We start from the raw sequence: 22118 nt of genomic DNA, 5'->3' as shown, positions 1-22118 counted from the left end.
ACATCAAATGCCTTTTAGTTTTCTTGTGATCACTCTCATTTTTAACCAATTTTAAACTCAATTTTGCGATTTACCAAAGTAGACAAGCATGAAATGGATTTTTCATAGTAAAGAGATGTTCTTGGTGAATAATAATGGGTGACAGTGTCACTTCTCTAGATTTGTTTTAACTTCTTCACTATGAACCCCTGTTTTATTGTGACAGAAATGTGTATCCCCTGCTCTTCCTGTGCTCCCAGCGACATGCGTCCTCAGCCCTGTGATGTTAGATGGGGTCATAGGACTGACCTCAGGCCAGTGAAAAGTGGGGATAAGTGATGTTATCGCCTGTGCATAAAAATCATCTTCACACAATTCCACCTTCTTTTGCCTTCTGTAGACACCCTGGAAGCCACGTGTGATAGATGTTGGGTCATAAGTTATAACAGGTCAATGTCCCTCCTCCCTCTCCTCCCAACACAGACACAGACACAGACACACACACACACACACACACACACAGGACTGGGATGCGAGTGAACAATAATGTTTCCCAGTTAAGCCACTGAGATTTTGGGTGCTGGGCAATAAGTCTGCCCTGAATAATTCGGTTAGTTAGCATTAGCCCAGGTGTAGTGCAAGTACGCATAGTGGTTGAGAGCCCCCATTTGGTCCACACCCTGGCTTTCCTATTGTTAATTGTGTGGGTAAGTTAGTTAAGCTCTCTCTGTCTCAGTCCTCACATCTGCACATGAGAAGAATAGCTACCTCACAGGTTTGTTTCAAGTATTGACTAATAATATGTACAGGGTTTAGTATAATGTCTAATACATAGGAATGTTTGATGTGTTAGCTTTTTAAAAATCTTTTTTTATAGGAATTGAAGTTCATTTAGGTTATGCTTCATCTTAGAAATGACAAAATTGAGAGATTTAAGTAGTGGAAATCATCACTAAAACTCAAATCCCCATTTGATTACTGAGAACTTAATCGTGTCTCAGACTCTTAAAAGTTTATAGAAAAGTATTTCTCCATTTTCTTCCTGATTCCTACAATGAGACTTTGGATTTTTTCCCCCTGATTCCGAATCTGTTACTGTCTGTACTTGGCACTGTGTCTCCGAGCTCCTCAGACCTGGGGAACATTCTAGGCTTTGAGCTTGTGGGAAGATCATAGCTCTGTGTTCGGCGGCTGGTGTCTTTCCTGGTCATTCATGGCTCCCTCTGCTCTCCCTGTAGTTTCTCTAAGGCCAGCCTGTGGAACCCGTGCTCCTCCCTGACACTACTGAGATGATCACTGTCAGTCTTCTGGAGTCCCCACAATCTCTGAATGCTGAGAAAATGATTCCTCTACAGGACATTTCACCTCCATTATGTCACAGACAACAGTTTTAAGATATTTTATTTAGGTGCAATTATGCTAAGGATAATTGCTTTTCCTAAGACTCTTCATGGCTAATATGCTGTGGATTAGAGTCAGGAAGTCTGTAGTGGGTACTGCTTGGGAAAACAGGCATCTTTTCATACTTGGAATTTCTCTCCCCTAGAAGACAAGCTCGAGGATTTGCGTATGAGAACAAAATAATTCCCATCAACAGGAAGGACTACAAATTTAGGTTCCTTCATTTTACCACTGTAAGTTGTCCCAATTTTTCTTGACCCCTTGGAGTTTGTTGAGGCTGAATCTAGACAGAGGAACCTGGACGTATGAAAATATGTGAGCAGCTCAACATGCCTGGAACTTAGTACAGGGGAGAATAAACTAGAAAGAGATAGGAGTGCTATATAGTAGGGAGGATATTGATAATAGACATCTCATATTACCAACTTTGTTGTATAAACGATGAGGACTCTGAATAACTTTCAATGGAAGAGGTCTGTGCTCAGAAGCTGTAGAAAGATTACTTGCAATCTCTGTTTATTCACCTATTGAAAGATCAAAGAGTCACCATATCTTACAAATAGGAGGGTCTTAGAGATGTCATTCATTCCCCCAACTTAGGGAGAAATGAAAGACTCCAGATGCTCAGCGACTTGTCCAGTGCTCCCCAGCTAGTTAGTGGCAGAGTTGGGGCTGGAATGTAGCCTCCAGGTCCCAGGTCTGTTCCCATTCTATTACAAATTGCCTCTTTTTTTTTCTTACTTCTTTCTTCTGAGTGTTAAATTTGCACCATTTTCTTTAAAAATCAGATATGCTGATGTGAATGCTGTCACTTTTTAGATTTTTCATAATTCCAATCAAATTTTAAGAAGTAAGAGTGCAAATAGAGTTCGCTTAGAATAGACTTCTAATGTATGAAAACAGTGTAGTATTCACTGAAACCTAGTCAGTTTGATATATAATGCACTCAACTTCCTAACCTGGCTATCTTTAAAAGGTCTATGCCTATCAATCTACCTATCGATCTACTGGTCTATGCTAATTGATCTACTTGACTAACTTGAGTATCTATCTATCAACCATCTATCTATCATCTGTCAACTATCTATCTTTCTATCATCTATCTGTCTATCTATCAATCCAACCATCCATCCATCCATTTATCTTCTTCTATCAATAGATTCTTCCCAACTGAATTAGAAAACTATATGAGGGCCCAACCTGGAATTACACCCAAAGCCAAACCCAAACACACACCTTCCAGGATTTTCCTTGAACCTTTGTAGTAGCTTTTCTTACTTTTTCTATCGCAGTGATAAATGAGGACTTCTTAGTGCCTCAATATTTTTTTTTTGCCGGAGTAGTCTTTTTCTCACCTCTCCTTATCTCCTCTGTCTTATGGGAGAGAAACTACTAATCTGAATGAGCAGAAATCCAGCTCCTTGCTGCCCATGCTCTCAGGTTGTCAGTTTGAGCAAAACAGTGTCATAAACTCATACTCGGCTCACTGTCTTTCACCCTCCCCCACGCCTGTTCTGGGTTTCACTAGTTATCTTTGTGCCTTAGGTCTAATTGCTGGTCTGTCTGTGCCTCAACTTGTTATTCTGCACAGACAACCAAAGGCTCAGGAGAATCCAAGATTCAATTTGGGGTGTCGGGTTTAGAAAGAGGTAAGAAGCCCTGCTTAGATTACTGGTGTAAAGCCATTATAACTTATCTTTACCAGATTCCTGTCTTGGGATAATGATAATTTGATTTAAAAAATAACTTGGTATTTTATTTTCAAAACTGACTATTGTTCCTCACTTATATCAACATTGACAATGTTGGGGAGAAGATAGTAACGGTTATAGCAGTGTTTGGATAGGCCTGCACCTCTCGGCAATTTTCTATCTCAATCTAATGAGATTGTGGCAATAATGCGGAAGGATGCCCATCATTCCATGGTAGTGGGCAGTAGGCATGGTAGCTGCATATGCTACTTCTGGACAGTAGGAAGTGAGAAGAATAGGTTTTTTTCTGTTTGTTTTTCTAATTGGAATCATAAAATCCTAGAGTTGGAAGAACAATTGTAGATTGCTACGATGGTTAGTTTTGTGTGTCAACTTGATGAGGCTGTGATGCCCAGTTATTCAATCAAATCCTAATCTAGGTGTTACTATGAAGGCACTTTGTAGATGTGGTGGACATCCACACTCAGTCAACTTTAAGTACAGGAGGTTATCCTCGATAACGTGGCTGGGCCTCATGCACTCAGTTGAAAGGCCTTAAGAGCAAAACTGAAGTTTCCCTGAAGAAGAAAAAAATCTGTCTCAAGACTGCAGCATCAGCTGTGCCTCTGCCTGAGTCTTTCCAGCCTCTTGGCCTGTGCTACAGATTTTGGACTTGCTAGCCCCCACAATCGGATAATCCAATTCCTTAAAATAAATGTTTCTGTTTGTCTGTCCATCCATCCATTCACTCATCTACCTAATCTGTCTATGGATCTACCTGTCTATGCCTATCAGTCTACTTGCCTATTATCTACATCGTCAACTTATCTATCGATTGACCTATCATCTATCTATCAATAGATTCTTCTCCTACTGGTTTGATTTCCTCTGGAGAACCCTGACATATTACTGTCTAGTCTGATTTCCTACCCAATGCAGAAATCTCTTTTACATATCTGGCTAAAGATCCTCTATTTTTTGAGCATTTTCATTTATGGAAAGCACTCTGCTTCTCAAGAGAACCTTTTGCCTTGTTGTATTAATTTAATTATTCCAATGTTCTATATTTTACATTTTATACGAAAATCATTACCCTAGCTTAATCTCCTATGATCTTTAACATTTATTTAAATAGACTTAGGGTTTCTTCTTCGTCATTGGATTTTGTAATGTCCATTGGAGAAATCAGCACAACTCTTATTACAGTATGCAATGTGTTAAAGTTCCTCATAAGTACACTTCCTGCCTAGTGTACAAGATTTTTGTGGATGGTGACTGTGAAGGATCATGCTGTATTCATATGATTATCCTTGTGCCTTTCTTAGATACTCAAAATCCATGTTGAATTTGGCGTCAATCTTGGGATCAGTGACATCTGCCTCACCGTGACTATTACCTGTTAGGCCTCTTTTACTTCTAAGGCATTGGCTATCAATCCTGGCTTCAAGTTAGAACACCTTTCAAAAGCCCAAACACCAGCTCAAACTATTGAAATGCATCTCTCTAGGATTGTGTCCAGGAGTGAGAGTTTTGAAGCGCTCCTCGGATGACTCTAGGGTGAGCAAAGGCTGCTCTGAAAGAACAGAGAACACCCTCCTCCTTTTCCCCACAAGACTACTTTACATTCTGAAGACGCGTTTCATACGTCTCTGTCTCTTTCCCAAAGAAAGAGTGTGTTTATAACGCTAATGATTATTATTGTTTTTCTAGAAACTGCACCATGCCGTGTGACTTCCTCTGGGGCTCATATGAACTGATCAGAACCTTCATTAAATGTGGCATTCTCAGCATGCAGCTTCTGTGAGCCTTTTGGAGATTATCAGCCTCTCCACTGAGATTCAGAATTGATGAGATAAAAGCTCTGTTTTTATGGAATCAGTTTTTGTTTAGCTGTTTTGCAAGCGATACTGACAGTATTTGCCATTGGCTGCTCTGCCCTATAACTGATTCCAAATTTACTGTTTAATAACCTTTGTTTTTGGATTGATTCCTCTTCTAAATGAATAACAGCCTGAGATTATAGAAAAAACATAGGCTTTGAAATCTGAACCACCATGGGTTGATTTCTGGTTCTTCTAAGTGGTGATTAATGAGGCGCTTAGCGAAGGCAGTGCTGGTTGGGAGAGATTTGTTTTCCTCATCTGTAAAAGGGGGCAATGTAGCCATTTCTTACAGTAGAAGTGAAGATGATAAATAACATTTGTAAAGGATTTAACATAGAATCGGGTATTTGGAAGGTGTCCGTTAAATTGTATGCATCCTTATGGCATACATGGATTTAAAGTGGCCACACCTCTCTGTCTTGACCTCCAATGAATTATATGCTACAACAGTTTTATACCAATAACTGAAGCATTAGTAAGGTAAGTATTGATATTACTCAGCTGTGAAAGGTAGAGAGGTCTACACAGCATGGGCTGTAAGCATCTACTCTGTAGAACCCACCCAACACTTCCTGGCTGGTTCCAGCACAGAAACTCCTTTTGGTTATGTACCTACACAGACAGCGCTGATAAACCCAGCAGAGACTGGTGCTCAGCCTGCGTACTGAATGAGGTTGGTGCAAATCTAGTTGCGAGTATCATGTAAAGTAGGTCCCACTTGTTTCCCCACCTGCCACACTTCCAGATTACAATCAAAGTCTGTGACATCTCACAGCGTGGGTAAAGCGAGGATTTGGTACAAAGGATAATGAATTAAGCCAGAATCAGCAAGAAGCATAAGAAGGTACAGGCTCCCCACCACCTACTGTCTGACATTAAGGCATGGTGGGGACTAGGGCATTCTGTTGGATCCCCAAATTTTGGTTTATGTTCCCACAAAAGAATTCTTTATCCCCGTAAGTTTCATTTTCTTTTTAGGGGATAAGAATTAGAGTATAAAAAATATCAGCCTTGGGGCTGGTCCCATGGCCGAGTGGTTAAGTTTGCGAGCTCTGCTTCGGCGGCCCAGGGTTTCACCAGTTAGGATCCTGGGTGCGGACATGGGGAGGGGAGGAGGCAGGGAACGTGAGGGAGTTTTCTCTTTACTACTCGCCTCCCTCTGATTTAATTCCCAGTGGTGGCTTTGCTTGCTCTTTATTATGCTCATCTCCTGGTGTCCTCCCTTCAGATCTTTAGAAATTTGCTATCACTCCTCTCATACAGTGCCTCATGTGATGCTGGGCACATGGAAGGAGATAATAATAAGTGTTAGCTGAATGAGTGACAAATAAAGTCAATACCTCAGGGCCTGAGATGTGGGGTCTTTGTGTGGTGCACCACACCACTCCTGCCAGAGCATCTCTCCCTGTTGCAAATTAACACTTCTCAAGAATTTCAGCAGCTCCGTGTGCATAGCGCTTAGTGTGCCAGTGAAATATGGAAAAATATCATTCTCTCTTGCAATGAGACAGTTTCAGGTGCTCAGAATTGTGCTCTGCACTCAGCCAGTTTTCAAATATATTAAAAAATGATTCATGATGAGTTAGGCAAAGCACATTATGCAAATTATATACCTAAAATATAGTTTAACTCCAAAGACTCAATTCCTCTCACACTTTAAATATTAATCATTTGGTTCAAAAATCTGATTTTAGGTCAAAAAACCTGGAATTAAATCACTGATTTTCCAGTACCCAATTGTATCCTAATGCATTTCTGCTTTGCTGGAATTTTAAACGAGTAGTTGAGAAAAGATATTGAGTTATTGTATGGAATAGGATTTGGACTTTGTCATGACAGTTAATAAAATTTCCATTAAAGAGGAACTGAACTGAAATTTAATTGCTTGGTCAAAATTATAATTGTCCATTTAGAGTTTGAAATACTAAAATTAAATGATGATCGCATCCCATTTAAATTTTCATACCCAATTCTGTGGAAGGATAAAGCTTCAGAATTTTGTCACACCCTGCACGGATAAGTAACTCCTCTGCAGTGAAAGCATAACGGGGTTTTACGCTAAGTTTTACCAAACCCTTTTAACGAGATAGTCTCTACTCAGGGCATGAGAAGGGACTAAGCACATTTTGTTCTGGTGTATTCACACTCAACGAAATTTGCAAGATTTCGTATTTAAGTTATGGGTATGTTTTGTTTTATTGGAATACTATGAGGCAATCTCACGCACTTAGAAGGTCAAATAACTTGCAGAGCTATGAAAATCCCAGAACCTGAATTTATCATGAGTATTATTACTTTAACCCTAGAAAGAAATAAGAAAAAAAATAAGAATAGTAAAATGGCAGTTACTGTGATCTATTTTCAAAGGAAAAAAAGGCAAACTTTCTGAAGCATGAAGATTGCTTATAGACTCCTGTTATTTAGGCTCTCATGAAATAGGCAGCACAGTATCTCATATCACATTGCAAATCTGAGCAATGCACATGCCGTTAGTTGGTTTGTTCACATCTAAGAAATACAGTAGTTCCTCCTTATCCCCCAGGGATATGTTCCAAGACCCCCAGTGGATGCCTGAAACTTTGGATAGTACTGAACCCTATATAGACTACATTTTTTCCTATATATGCATACCGATGATAAAGTTTAATTTTATAAATTAGGCACAGAAAGAGATTAACCACAATAATAATAAAATAGAATAATTATAACAATGTACTGTAATAAAAGTTACCATAGATCTTAGCAACCTCAGCATACGATATTTTTTTCCTTATTTAGTTGGGAATTTTCAGCTTTACCCTTAAAGGAAATACTTTATGGTTTCTCTTTGGCATATCTGAATTGCCAGCATCACTACTCTTGCACTTTGGGGTCATTATTAGGGAAAATAAGGGTTTCTTGAACACAAGCACACAACAGTCAATCTGATAACCGAGTTGGCTGGCTACTAAGTAACTAATGGATGGGTAGCAGATACAGCAAGGATCCGCAGGCCAAAGGGATGACTCACATCCCAGGGCAGATGGCTGGATGGTGGGAGATTGCATCACACTACCCAGAACGGTGTGCAATTTAAAACTTGTGAATTGTTTATTTCTAGAATTTTCCATTTAATATTTTTGGACCGAGGTGGGCCACGGCTAACTGAAACTGCAGAAAGCGACACCCTGGATAAGGTGGAGCTACTGTATGAGTAAATTAAAGAATTTTTTACTTTCACATAACTTGCAACTAGTAGATAAGTAAGTCCTGGAGAGCTAATGCACAGTATAGTGAATACAGACAACAATACTGTATTATAAACACCAAACTTGCCAAGAGACTAGATCTTAATTATTCCCACCACAAAAAAGAAATGATAATTACGTGATGTAATAAAGGGGCTAATTATCACTACAATGGCAAGCATATTACAATATATAAATGTATCAAATCAACATGTTGCACAACTTAATTTTAAAAAATGTTATGTGAAATATATTTCCAAAAATATAGACGTTGACAACCATTAAAAAATTAAGGAAAAAACATTTTTAAATGTAAGATGATTTCCTAGGAGTTTTAAAGGTAACATCACTTGATGCAGGGTACTTCTACTTGTAAACAAAACTTTAGCCCTTAAAGCAAGTGAAATTCATGTAACGTCTACTGATAGCCTTTATTCTGCAGTTCGTTCAAGTGTTTGTTTTAACATACCTAGAGTATTAAAACATATCTACAACTCATCATTTTGATAAAATTTCTTCCTATCTCTTTAAGTTTTTGAAAGAAAATTTATTACCCATTTAATTAGAAAACCCCCTTTCACTCTTCTACCATAAAGACATTTCCCTCTGCTCGGGAGAAAATGATTTTGACAGGGTTACCAGTGATCTCTGAACTGCTAAAATAAGTGGGTGTGTGAAGACCTTACCTTCCCTGACCTCTGCAGCTTTAGACATGGAAAGAGCTTTCATTTCTGAAACTGCCACCTCCTTTGACTTTCTGATGGCATTTTTTCCTGAGTTTTCTCTTCCTTCGGTGGCCACGAAAGTATATATTAAATTTACTACGTTGGAACTGAGCTCAACAAATTTGACCATACAAAACTTTGCTTTTCCTGTATTTTCTTCCTTAGTGAATGGTGTCACCGTACACAAAATCATAAGCGTCAGAAATCTGAAAGCTTGGAAATTGAAAAAACCAGCCTATGCTTAGCTTACCAGGAGGTACATCTAGGTGTAGAGTTTCACCCACCATGAAAAAGGGGCCGAGTTTTCTTCATGCAAAGGTAATTTCACTCATCAAGTCTGTGTACTACTGGACCAGACATAATGTAGTTTCTTCTCTGCACACATTTCTTTACTTCAGCCTATTGTCAACTGTGATACTATACATCAATTTATTTCCCTCTATTTTTATCCAGATCTAGGCAGGAAACAGATGCAAACTTAAATTGGGTAATTTGAGAAGAATTTAGAGGACTGTTTACAAAGATATGAGCAGAGTCTAGAAAAGCTATAGCTACAAAGGATGGTATCTATGGGGTGCCGTTGCCTTCTGTGGACCACAGAAGAAGCAGAGGAGGATTATAACTGAATCCAGAATTGAATTTCTTGTAGAGAGGGACACTCGGTTGAGAGTTTGATGGAAGGATGCAATTTGCCCACCATTCCCTCTCTCTTCCCAGGGATGGAGTCTGAATAAATACTCCAGCATGTCTTTCATCCCTCCTCCTGATCTTCTTCCAGTGCTACCATTTTGTGAAATCTAACCAGAAGTCATAGGACAAGGCAGCCCATTAGTGCAGGTTGACCTCAATGGGAAGGTCTAGGAGTAAAAAGGTACCAAGTGGCTCTAGGGGGCAGAGTGGAGATATCCAGAACACTCACCAAATCAATTATTCACTTATCAATCCAGGGTCTCAGCTCTTTCAGAAGTACAAAGGCAAATATCTTAGCATTCTGTCCAAGGATTTTGATGGTCTTATCCACATTTACTGCTACAGTCTTACCTCCTACTCCTATCTCACAAGTCTTTTCTTGAGTAGAGCATTATACTTGCAGATGTTTTTCCCATGTCATATGTCTCCATGTATACTTAGCATTAGAGAGAATTGCAAATTAAACCTCCATATATCCATTACATATTTGAGCAAATAATTAACATTTGCTTATCGGTTGTTTTTGCTGAATGAAGAATTTTTTTTTTAAAGATTTTATTTTTTTCCTTTTTTTCCCCAAAGCCCCCCAGTACATAGTTGTATATTCTTCGTTGTGGGTCCTTCTAGTTGTGGTATGTGGGACGCTGCCTCAGCGTGGTTTGATAAGCAGTGTCATGTCCGCGCCCAGGATTTGAACCAACGAAACACCGGGCCGCCTGCAGCAGAGTGCGCGAACTTAACCACTCGGCCACAGGGCCAGCCCCAACTGAATGAAGAATTTTGATGAAAGGTATAATTATCTTGATATTGCACCCATAAATTTATCATTGTGCATCTATAAAACCTGATACCATTATTTCACTCAGTTAAATTAATCCATCCTTAATATAATTTATCCTCGATCTATATTAAAATTTTCCCAATAGTCTCCAAAACTTCATTTTCTAGATGGATATTTTAAAGTTAGTATCCAAACAAAGTTCATGCCTTGTACTTGGCTGTTAATTCACTTAGGTCTCTTTTCTCTAGAAGAGTCCATCTTCTTTCTTTTTTTATGCCTCTGACTTGTTGAACAAAATCAGCTCAATAGGCCTGCAGAATATCAGATGTTTTGGATTTACCTGATTGCTTCCTTGTAGTTTCATTTAACTTGTTCCTTTATTCTCTGCATTTTTCAAAAACATAAAATGACAAGTTTAATTTTATTCAAGTTAAATATTTTGGACATCCACTAGGACTATTTGCTTATTCTTAGAATTCCACTGCAAAGGCAGGATATGTGCTTATTTTTTCCCTTTGTTACAAATTTTTAGAGGAAGATCCTGAGAGAGACTGATCCTTTTAAACTTATGATCACACTTCTGAATGGAGAATCCCACACTGCTGACAAGTGTATATATCCATACCTGTACCCTTGTTGAAAGCTGGACTTTTAAAATTATATAACGCGGCAACCCTGGAAATTAGATTCTCTCCCTATATACAGTTGTTTTTAGTGTTTTTATTGTTGTTGTTGCTTCTACTTGTTTATTTAGTGACTTTCCTTAACTAGTTCTATAGAGTCTGTATTCTGTCCTGTGAGGCCACTGAAATCTGCTCAATTATCTTAGTGAGTATCTAATAATTGTAGAGAGATTCCCTTAGATGTTTGAACCCATGAGTCTCCTCAACCTAGTCAAGAAGCTCTGTGCACGTGTTCTGTATGTCTTTCGTGCTGAGGCAGACATTTGCCAACTCTAGCTTACTCTTCATTTCTTGCTAGTACAGAGCCTCTAGGTCAGGCACAGAGGCAGGTTTGGGTCTTTTACGGGCACTCACCCAGCCCTGGGCGTGCACACACACCTACATATTTTCATGGCCCTCTAATGTCTCAGGAATGTGTTCTAGGTTTCAAAGCCATCTAGTTACATCTCTTTCCCCAGCTGTTCCTTTATGTTTTTAGTCAGATTGTTGTTTGGCCCAAATGTTACCACCACCTTGGTAGCTGTTATGCCAAAGAATTGCCACTGATTGTTTTTTGACGACCTCCCCCTCCCAGAGAAAGGCTGTTTGTAGTGAGATGGTGAGCTCACTGGTAACTGAATGAGTTGTGAGTCAGGTCAAACAAAGATAAACCTTGTAAACAGGATTTTCCAGGGAACTGTGAAACAGGCCAAATGATGAAAATTATCTAGGAATTGGGTTTTGGAGGAGCTCTAAGTCCTTCTTCGGAGGCTGCTAGAGTGCTGGGCTTCATTGTGATCGTGGAGCTGTTGGTTTTCAAGGTCACCATGGTTCAGAGAGATTTGGATGGGATTAAAGAAAATTCAAACACCACAAAGCTCACTGTTCTCATCAAGATGCAGCTGTTTTTCTTGAATAATCACTTTCTGGTGTCGCAAGGTTTTGTTTGATTCCCAGAGTTCATAAAAAGATGATTTTGACAATTTTTGCCAGTGTTCTTTTGCTTTTACGGAGAGGAAGATATTTGAGGGTCATTACTCAGTTTCTACTGACTTCATTCTTCCTTAATATATGTGCCTTCTTATTTTTCCATGTGACTCTTTTAAACTTTCTCAAACAAAATCACATCATTTCTCCCATCACTGTAGCTGATGTAATACTAAACTGATGAGTGGAATCCAGAGACCCAAACTCACCTGCGTATGTAATCACATTTCCACCCACCTCCTTTCTAACAGAAGACGTGACCCCTCTCCTATTTAGAACTCCAGCCCATTCGCTTGTGCTGTAAACATCATCCCCTCTTTCATACTCTAGGGCTTCATTCTTTCAAATGTCCGCTACATTTTGAATTATCCTACTTTCCTTCTTTACCAAGTCACGAACAGAAATGTGCAACTACACTATAACATCTTCTCTATTAAGTTGCCCTACTACTCACTGTTTCTCTACTGTTCATTGAACTACTTCTCTGCTCACCTTTGTGCTTAAGGTTCACATGTGTGTTGTCCCTAACTCTCCCCATTTTCTTAACTCCAATTCCCTAGAAAGGAGCATTTCATGCAGAGCAAAAAGCTATGTCAGCATCTGGAGGCAAACACTGGGTCTGGGGCTGGAAGGTCTTAGGTGAAGAGAGGCCAGCTGAAATAGCATCCAAGGCAGAGGCAGGAGGTACAGATTCATGTCTGCAAGGTCCAAATGCAATAACAAATTGTTTGAATATCCTTCATCCTTAATATCAATATCCTATCAATAAGCCCTTAATTATATGAAATAAAAAGAAGTGAAAGTGGCGTGGCAAGGCGAGCAGAGCCCCTGCAGTCTTGAGCATTTAATACAGAGAATCTCTGAGTATAAGGCAGCACCCTGTCCCAGCACTGTCCTGGCTCCAGGCTCAAACACTTTTTAAGTGGAATAACCCCTGGGCAGATCCAACAGTGGTGGCTAACAACTGAACCTCTCTTCCAAAACTTCTTACTAAAGTGCAATCACAGATCAATTCAACTCTTTCTAATACTTTTCACCTTAGCTGTGAGACATAAGAAAGAGCCTTTATTCTCCAGGAAAAATATGTTATATTATTATCCAATCATCACTCTTCATATATACACCATATGCAGTATACAGTGAAAGAAGACAGACTACATGGCGAAGCAAGAATATGGAACCTATATTTAAGCAAAATTTATGAAACAGAAACCAATTCAGAGAAGACTTGGCTATTAGATGGAGCAGACAACTTTACAATAGCTATTATAAATATGGTCAAAGCATTACAGGAACACACAGAGAAATAGGTGAACAAATATGGAAATGGAAACCACAAAACAAAAGCAATAGAAATTCTAGATCCGAAAAATATAAAATAACTGAAATCTAAAACTTTGGAAGGTTTGACAGGAAAATGACCACCACAGAAGAGAGGATTAGTGTGAAGGCAGGTCAAACAAATGCCCAAAAATGAGACAAAAAAATGACTAAAAGAACTGAATTGAATCAGTGATCTATAGGGCAGTATCATCAGTCTAATGTATTTGTAATTTGAATTCCAGAAATTGAAGAGCGAATGGGGCAAAAATACGTCTGAAGAAATGTTGGCCAAAACCTACTCAATTTGATGAAAATCTTAATCCACAAATCTAAGCACCACAAATCACAAACAGAATGAATGTTCATAAATCCACACCTAGGTACAACATCACTGAACTACAATAAACTAAAGATAAAGGAGTAGATTCTAAGACTCTTCAGGGTTAGTGGTTACATATTCTATACAAGCAAACAGCAAGAAGAACAACAATTGAATTTTCATCAAATATTGCAAGCCATAAGACAACAGAGTGATATCCATTATGAGAGATCTAACTGTGTCTTTGAGGAGTATATTAAGGCAAAGGGAAGGAAACGTTTCAAGCCTTGTTTAAAGATTTTAGGTGAGGTTGTGGACAATGTCACAGGAGGCAGAGCGCAAGAACAAGTGGAGGGTTGGGTCAGATACAAAGAGGCACAGAAACAGCAATGAGGTTGAGGACAAGCAAACAAAGCATGGAGTGTAAAGCACCCAAAATGTAGACTTACACATACATAGATGATTTTTGACAAAAGCACGAATATAATTCAATGGGGAAAGAAATCTTTTAAGCAAGTGGCACTTGACCAATTGAGTGTCTGTATGGAAGAAACTCAACCACAACTTATGCCTCACACTATACACAAAATTACCATACAAATACGAACTCAAGATTGATCACAGACCTTGATGTAAAAGCTAAATTTTAGGAGTGTATTGTTGCAACGCGAATGAGGCTTCAGATTTCTTAGAAAGAATGCAAAAAACATTGAACTGTGCTTCATCAAAATTAAAAACTTTTATTCATCAAAACACACAGAAAAGGAAAAGCAAACCACAGACTGGGTAAGCAGGTGCTCAGTACATTATTCATCAAAGGAGTAACATTTACATTACACAAAGAACTCTTCTAAGTCAATAACAAAAAGGACAGCAACTCAGTAAAAATGGGCAAAAGGCTTACACAGGCACTTCATAAAAGAGAATCTGCAAATCGTAATAAACATGGAGAAAGATTCTCAACAGTATCACTCATCAGAGAAAAGCATATTAAGCCACAATAAGATCCCACTACTCAATAAAATGTCTAATACTAAAAAGACTAATAAATCAAACAAAGAGGATGGGGAGCAGGTGTTTCCGGTGTATATTCCTGTACATATGCCATATATATAAAGGTACGAGCTCTGTGGAAAACCGTTTGCAGTCTCTTGTTAAATTAAACGTACATCTACCTTAGCATTTAACAATTCTGTTCCTAGCATTTACTCAAAACATATGAAAGCACAAAATGACATGCATAAAATGTTTATCACACTCTATTCATTGTAGCAAAAAACTGGAAACTTCCATGTGTCTATAAACTAGAGAATAAATAAACAGACAATCATATAATCATTGAAAGACATTCTATTCAGCAATTGAAAGGAACAAATAGAAAGGAACCCATACATGCAGCAACTTAGATGAATTACAAAAAAAATCTGCTTCGCCCCTCCTCCTTGATTAGCTTTCCTTCTTGAAGCAAAAGAATTAGGTAAGCGGATTGATTGCCTTGTATTTTATTGTAAAATTTTCTACATGTCTTTCTGTCAAGTGTATTTGCTGCTGAGTACTCTTCTGCCATGTTGAATTATAAATGCAGGACATGCAAACTGCCTGTTACTACAGAAAACAAAAACAAAGCAAAAAACTCGTTTTAATTGCATTGCTTGGTGATCAGGAAGTGACGTTTTAATCATTTTACCTGTGAATGATAATCTGATTGTTTTATAGGCAGTTTGTTTTGACTACATTTTAGGAAAATACTTAGAGGTTTGAGGCAGTTATATAATGCAATATATATTTTTTTCTTTAACACTCCAAGTTAGTGTTTTCTGGAAGAACGTTTAATTTTTATAAGCAGTTTGCTAATATTAAGCAGGAGATGGGTGTATTTGGTTCCCTCTTCATTTGTCCTTATCTGATCCCATGAAGTGTCTCTTTGAAGTCTCTGTGAGAGGGACATGCACAGGAGATAATGCCATAGAAATCCAAGTAACATTTTTTTTTTTTAACATATATCTGTCTTTTCCCTCAGATACCAAAGCAGAGATTTCTTCTGACCTGGCGCATGTAAACATAGGATTTCCTTCCACCTTTCCTAACTACACAGTCTCTGGCTTGTGCCATTTAGTAGTTTGCAATATGAGCCTCGAGATAAGAAGTTTCAAGAAGACAAGCTGACCTGGCTGCCTCCATAAGTGAGAGCTGGCCTTAGACCCATGACTGTTCCAGCAGCCCAAGGGAAGAAGAGCAGGAAAGAACTACTCTGATTTTCTGATTCTCCACCTCTCGTTATGCATGGCTACCTTGACCAAGATAGTTCACCAAGATAAACTACACAACGGATGATGCTATACGATGCTACAGCAGACAATGGGATGCCAATATGCGTATAACACAAATCCAACTTTATATGAGGGATCCCCATTTCCACAGAGAAGCTAAACAAACAAAAACCTGATCGCCTCTTTTTCATTTTTAACATACATTTTAAAGTGCTACCAAATGTAGTAAATATGTCAGAGAAATGAGTTTTAAAATATCTTCTTCCCGATTTCAAGGAAGACTTTTTTGAAAATTTCATAAGGTTCTCTGGCCTGCTATGCTTTCTATGTTGACTGATTTTTCTATGATCCCATAAACCTTCAGTTGACATGTGAACCATAGTCTCAAATTCATCAACACAGTCACTGGGGAAGCTGGCCAAGTGTCTTTTGTGGCTGGAGTCTCTGTCACACATCATCGTGCTGCCTTTTGTTAAATGGAGAAATGCGTCTCATAGAAAATGCTTCAATGCCACACAGAATAGTAGAAAAAACTACATTTATAAATACTCAGGTGTCTCATGTTTCCTTTAAGATTGTTTAAAATCATTTTTGTTTGTTACTTTAATATATTTTTTAAGTACAAGCTCAAATACCATCATTACCTTTGCAAGTGTCATAATTTTTCCTTAATGACAGCTTAATCAAGTTTTAAATTATCCTCTAAACCTACACTCTTCCTTCTTTCCTCAAAAGGTAGAAACAAAGCTAATTTTCTGAAATGTTTGAGCAAGATAGAAACATAAAAAAAATTTCCAGGAGTCTTATTTTATAAAAACTAAAAAAATCCTAACCCTGAGAATATATTTGATGAAGAAAAAGATGGTAAAAAATGGAGTGAGAGCATTATTTCATTGTGTGTGTATTTGTGTGTATTTGGAAGTAAACAGATGTTGCCAATCCTATAATTATCACTATTCCTTAAAAATAGCTCATTTGCAATATTTTTGTTCCTAACTCAGATATTTTCAGAGGAAAGATCAAATGGAACAGAAAAAATCATTTTGAAATTTGTATCTGATCCTGATCCACTTAATCTTCAGCTCAGCCGCCGGGCAGCACTTTTCTGTTAAACTTGGTTCTCATTCGGAACATACTTCCCGTCAGACAACAAGAAAAGCTTTCTAAACCCAGACTCCTGTGAGGTCCTCTTGTTTTCAGGAAGTCAGAGAACCAGTGGGATATGCTTGTTTGATTTAGGATGGAGTGGTGATTTTTGTTGCTGCACTTATTCACATTGTGTTTATTTTCTGGAAAACAGAAGTCCTTAAATCATTCTGTGAAATTCATAATGGTTTCAGATAAGCTCCATAGAGGCCTTTATTTCAAACAGCTTAATGTTGGGTAAATAAAAATGCCCTCTTCTTCATATAGAATCATTTCACAATGTTTTTCTAGCAACACTGAAGAATTTGTGGGGATCCGTATAACCTCTCTGGGCCACTATCCCTGCTGCAAATCATTCTGATCTGCAAAACAGCTGGAGTTTCAGGCTGCAGTCAACTGCCCGGGAACAGAATGCAGTAAGCAGAGGCTAAAGATGAGCCGCACATGCAGACCTATCAGAACAAAAGCGACCTTCTGACCCGAGTGGGGACGAAGCCCATAACCAGCTTTCGAGCTCTGTTAAATGATCCACGTTGCAAAATAGTTGATCAAAGTACTGAAAAACAAGAAAATCAATATTTTAACCAAAGTTCTCCTTGAGACCACACTGGTATCCTTTCTATGACATAAGCCACTGCATCTGGACTCTAGGGTCTCAGTTTACTGTTAGTGACAGGAAGGGGTACAGTTAAATTCTGCTCCTAAAAGTCCTTGTCTTTTTGCCCCTGTGATTATGAGCATATTTCTTTTCCAGCTGAGTTCACAAAGGATTTAAATGAAAAGTAGTGGTGCCATGTTACACCTGTGTGGTCTTCACAATAGCTCAAGATGAGCAGAGCTTTTTCCACTTCAGCAAAGGGAGAACTGTGTGTTTTTTAAGTATCTGACTTTTAAGCAATGTACTTCATTGATGTCCTTGAATTGATACTTTCAGTTCTTTGTTAAAAACATGGGGGCATATATAAGAGAGAAGCTCATCAGTCCAACAGCTCCTACAAATGTGATGCTTTCCGATTTTGGATAGAAAATGTCTGTCTTGGACTTTTGTTTTTTTCATGCCCACTGTGGGTTATTTGTACCATTCCTAGAAATATCATCTCACTTGGCAGCTTCTCATTAAATGAGGGAGTGAATTTGTCAGTGTTCTCATAGAGAGCTCTATTTATATTTATCAGGACTTGCTTTTACATGTTATGAGCTCCCTGCTGTCCCGGGAAGGGCATGGAGAGCTGTCAGTCCTCTGTGCTTCTTGCCTGTTCAATTCAAACGGCTGAGAAATGGTGTAGGCTCAGCCTATACACCAAGCTTTGCAGAGCAGTCTATCTCTTTTCCAAGGGTCAAATCATGCTGATGTGTTTTTTTTTCAAGTTGTGTTTTATTACTAGCTGAAAACTAATGGAATATAAACAGAAAAAAGAAATTTATTTGTCATTATGAGATGAATTTTCATATGAAGACCATTGTTAACTATGTTTTCATATTTAATCTCTATGCATTTATTTGTCTTGGGAAAATTCAGTACTAATTGCTTTTTGGCTTAAGGAAAGGAAATTTCATAGTATTGAGATTCAGTGCATGTTTGCTAGTTTTGCTCATGACCCCCGCTTTACTATTTGTTACACATTCCACTAATCAACTGTGACAAAGTTGCAGCCAATTTCAAGCTGTCACAAGTATTTGAGACAACTATGAAATTATACTTTGTTATCTCTCTCTGAGTTATGATATCAAAAGTCAGCTTTTAATAAAATCTTCTCTTATAAAAGTTCCACAAATACATTGAACAATAGACTATGTGTTCTCTAGGGCTTATAGAATATCCAATAAAGTGCTTTAAAATACTTAAAAATAACAGGTTCTTTAGCATCGAGGAATAAGTTCCTCATAATCTCAGCTCCTCTTTCCCATTTACTGGTTCGCTAGTTGTGTCACTCAGTAGGTGTGTGTGATGTTATTAATTTGTCTGATGAGTTTACTGGATGTGGCAATATGAACACTGTTAAGAAATATTTACCACCCTTCAGGAGTTTACTGTGTTATGTAGTCTAAAGTCCTCTTGAATTTATTCTCAACCTTCATAACCTCCTTGAATTAATTTCTGTGTCAAGGGAGAAGACGCTAGGAAGGGTATGGATAGATGTCTAATAAAGGAGACACAATATTGTGGGAAAAGTAAGGGTGTTGGAGTCAGAAGGACTGGATTTCTGAGCCCGACTCAGCCCTGCAATTAGTGACCTAGAATCTTTAGATGACAGTGTCTTCAACTTGCACAATGAGAAGAGACTTCTTACTTACTAGAAGATTTAAAAGTGATATAAAAGGTCAAAACAACATTTGGCATGTATTTTGCCTTTAGTAAAATTAGTGGAAATCATAACTGGATACCGTCATTCCTACACACTTCTAAAGAGAAACCAGGAACTGCCTCTCAGCAAACTTTTCAGCTATTTTTACCCCCTTTTCTATTGTCCCAGTGGCCGTTGGATTAACGCCCAACGGGGCTGATTTATGAGGTCCTTTTCCTTTTTGTTAGTTTTCATGTAGACTAAAAGAGAGCAACAGAAAAATGAAATTATCAGGAAAGGAGAAAAAAATGGAGTTTCGTAAAGCATAGGGACTCTGTACCATTTATTGCTGTGATTGAAAGCCAGAACAGCGTCTGGCACATAGTCAGCTCACAATAAAGCTTTGTTAAATTGAAAACAGACAAAAATTCCTGATGCTTCTACTTTAATAGATAGTGGCCAGAAAAAAAACAAATGCTTTCTTCAGTTTTTGGACAATGGAAAAACTTCAGGAATCTTAATTGATGAGCAAGTGCCAAACTGCTCTGGAGGACTGCTATCCATTCTGCTGTTTTTGAATGCGCAGGCAGGAAACCAGGATGCAGAGAAATGTTGTTTAACTGGAAGAGAAAGACACTGCACCCGTCTCAAAGTTGACACGCTTCCCATAACGCTCACTATAGTGAGAGGCAATTATTTTGAGCCAATCTTATGGAAAATGCAGTGTCGTGTTGCTAAAATACATAAAATGCAATAACACATAAATACAATAATACAAACATATAATAATGAAAACAATACCTAACATTTCTGGAGTTAATCCATGGCTATGTGTTAGGCACTTCTCAATATGTTTACATGTATAATATTATGTATCCTCCTGAGTCTTGTAATAAAGTATGTATACTATTATTTTCAGTTAAAGATGAGGAAACCAAAGCACCTGGAGGTTTGGTGATTTGCCCAAAGTGATGTAGCTATTACAGAGGAGCACTGGGATTCGAACCCAGGCTGTCTGACTCCAGGGTCTGTAACTCTAATCGTTACGCTGCAAAAGGTGAAAGCAGTAGAATGTTCTTGTGTTTGTCTTATAAGTTTGCATCTAATTCTAAAAAAGGCAATAAGAAAATTGACAAATATCCTTATTAGTAGTTGATCCAAATTAATTTTAACTACTCTCCACAAGATAAACTACCACAAGATAAACCTCACCGCTACTGTGTCCACTCCCCACCCCTCTGCCCAACATACACACACTTCAAAACAACCTGATCCTCATAACCTCAGCAATCGGAACTATTTTTTAACATGTTTGTTCCTGCTTGAAACATAATTTTCCTGCCCAACCATTTTTAATGTCAGCTGAGATAAACCTAAGCCTATTGGTAGATTCCTGCCTAGCAATCTTGGGTTAATCATACACTGGCTATACTTTGAGTGTTTCTGAGACAAGCTTTATAACAATCATAAAATTCCACGTCTAGAAGCTCTCAACTACTTAAGAGTGATGTTTGAACAAGGTGCCTAGGTGATGTCTGATGAAATGAGTATGCATTTATGTTCTCCTATCATCCCACAAGCGTTTACAGTGACTTGCATCAAAATGTCCATTACAGGAAACTGTATTCCTATGTCAAGCTCACCATTTATTAGATGCATTACTTTAGGTTAGTTTCTAAATAGTTTGTGTCTAAGTTTCGTAATTTTAAACAAACACTTCATTATCATCTTCACAGTGTTATTGGTAGAATGCGTGACTTTGGATGGTATAATGTTTCCCTGAGTATGTGCTCTACTAGAAGTACTCAGTAATTATTGATGATGATATTAAGATTACTACTTTATAAGAAGACATAAAAGGTTTTAACAAAGATATTCTAAAACTAACAATGTATTTTTGCTGGGCTCTATCCAGAAGTATGGCTTATCAAGTAACACATCTTATAAAGGAAAAGAGCAATATATTTGGAGTGAGAAAATCTAGAATTTAGCCTTGGCTCTCAAGTGACCTTGGAAAGGTCTCTTCCTGATTATGACCCTGCACACTGCAGAAGGCGTCTGGTCCTGGCGAAGTCCCTGCCCTCTTCTCTCTTCATCCTCACTGTCCTCACTACCTTTAGGTCGATGTGGGGTTTTTTTTAGCTTTATCAAGGTATAATTGCTATTCAGAAAAACCCTATACATATTTAACATCGAGTGACTTTTGTCTGTTCTGAGACGTACCTAAGTACCTAATACTTTACTCTTTAGGGCATTTACCTGGGGGAATCCCCTTACCCTACCCACCCAGATCTTCTCTCTGACTTCCTCTGTCCATTCAAGTTCTCATCTTAAATAGCACCTTTTCATGGGAGGTCTTCACTGTTACCCTTTACAAACCTGACTCAGCCCCTAACCTTACTGGCTTCTGAACAATTATTATTATCTGAAATCATCTGATGCGTCACTCTGTTTACATGCTGTTGCGTGTAACATGTAACATGCATGTTACGTGTCTGTTGATCTCTGATGGAATGACGTTTCTATGAAAGCACAGACCTTGTCCATGTTTTTCAATGCATTATATCCTGACACAAAGTAGACTCCTAATAAGCATATATTGGAGGAAGGAAGAGTAACCCTACCATTCTGAGATAGTTACCATGAGGACAAATAAGATAACAGATGTGAAGGCATCTCCTGAACTATAAAGTGCATTATGAATTACTGTTATTAGGTGGATCTTAACACTTTCATGTGACTTGCCCAA

At 38.2% G+C, this 22118-nt stretch overlaps 1 long non-coding RNA gene across 1 annotated transcript in view; it reads left to right on the top strand.

Moving 5' to 3' along the window:
* Positions 1-18856, top strand: part of LOC138920428 (uncharacterized) — a 229207-nt gene extending 210351 nt beyond the window's left edge. Inside the window, exon 3 of the long non-coding RNA XR_011431587.1 lies at positions 15689-18856. This is a non-coding gene — a long non-coding RNA (uncharacterized lncRNA). The remainder of the gene's footprint in view (positions 1-15688) is intronic.
* The last annotated feature ends 3262 nt before the right edge of the window (positions 18857-22118 follow it).

The sequence above is a fragment of the Equus caballus genome, chromosome 23, assembly GCF_041296265.1.
Source record: "Equus caballus isolate H_3958 breed thoroughbred chromosome 23, TB-T2T, whole genome shotgun sequence".
Taxonomy (NCBI): Eukaryota; Metazoa; Chordata; class Mammalia; order Perissodactyla; family Equidae; genus Equus; species Equus caballus.
Note: the sequence above shows the minus strand (reverse complement) of the source record. Positions and strands in the feature narration are given on the sequence as shown.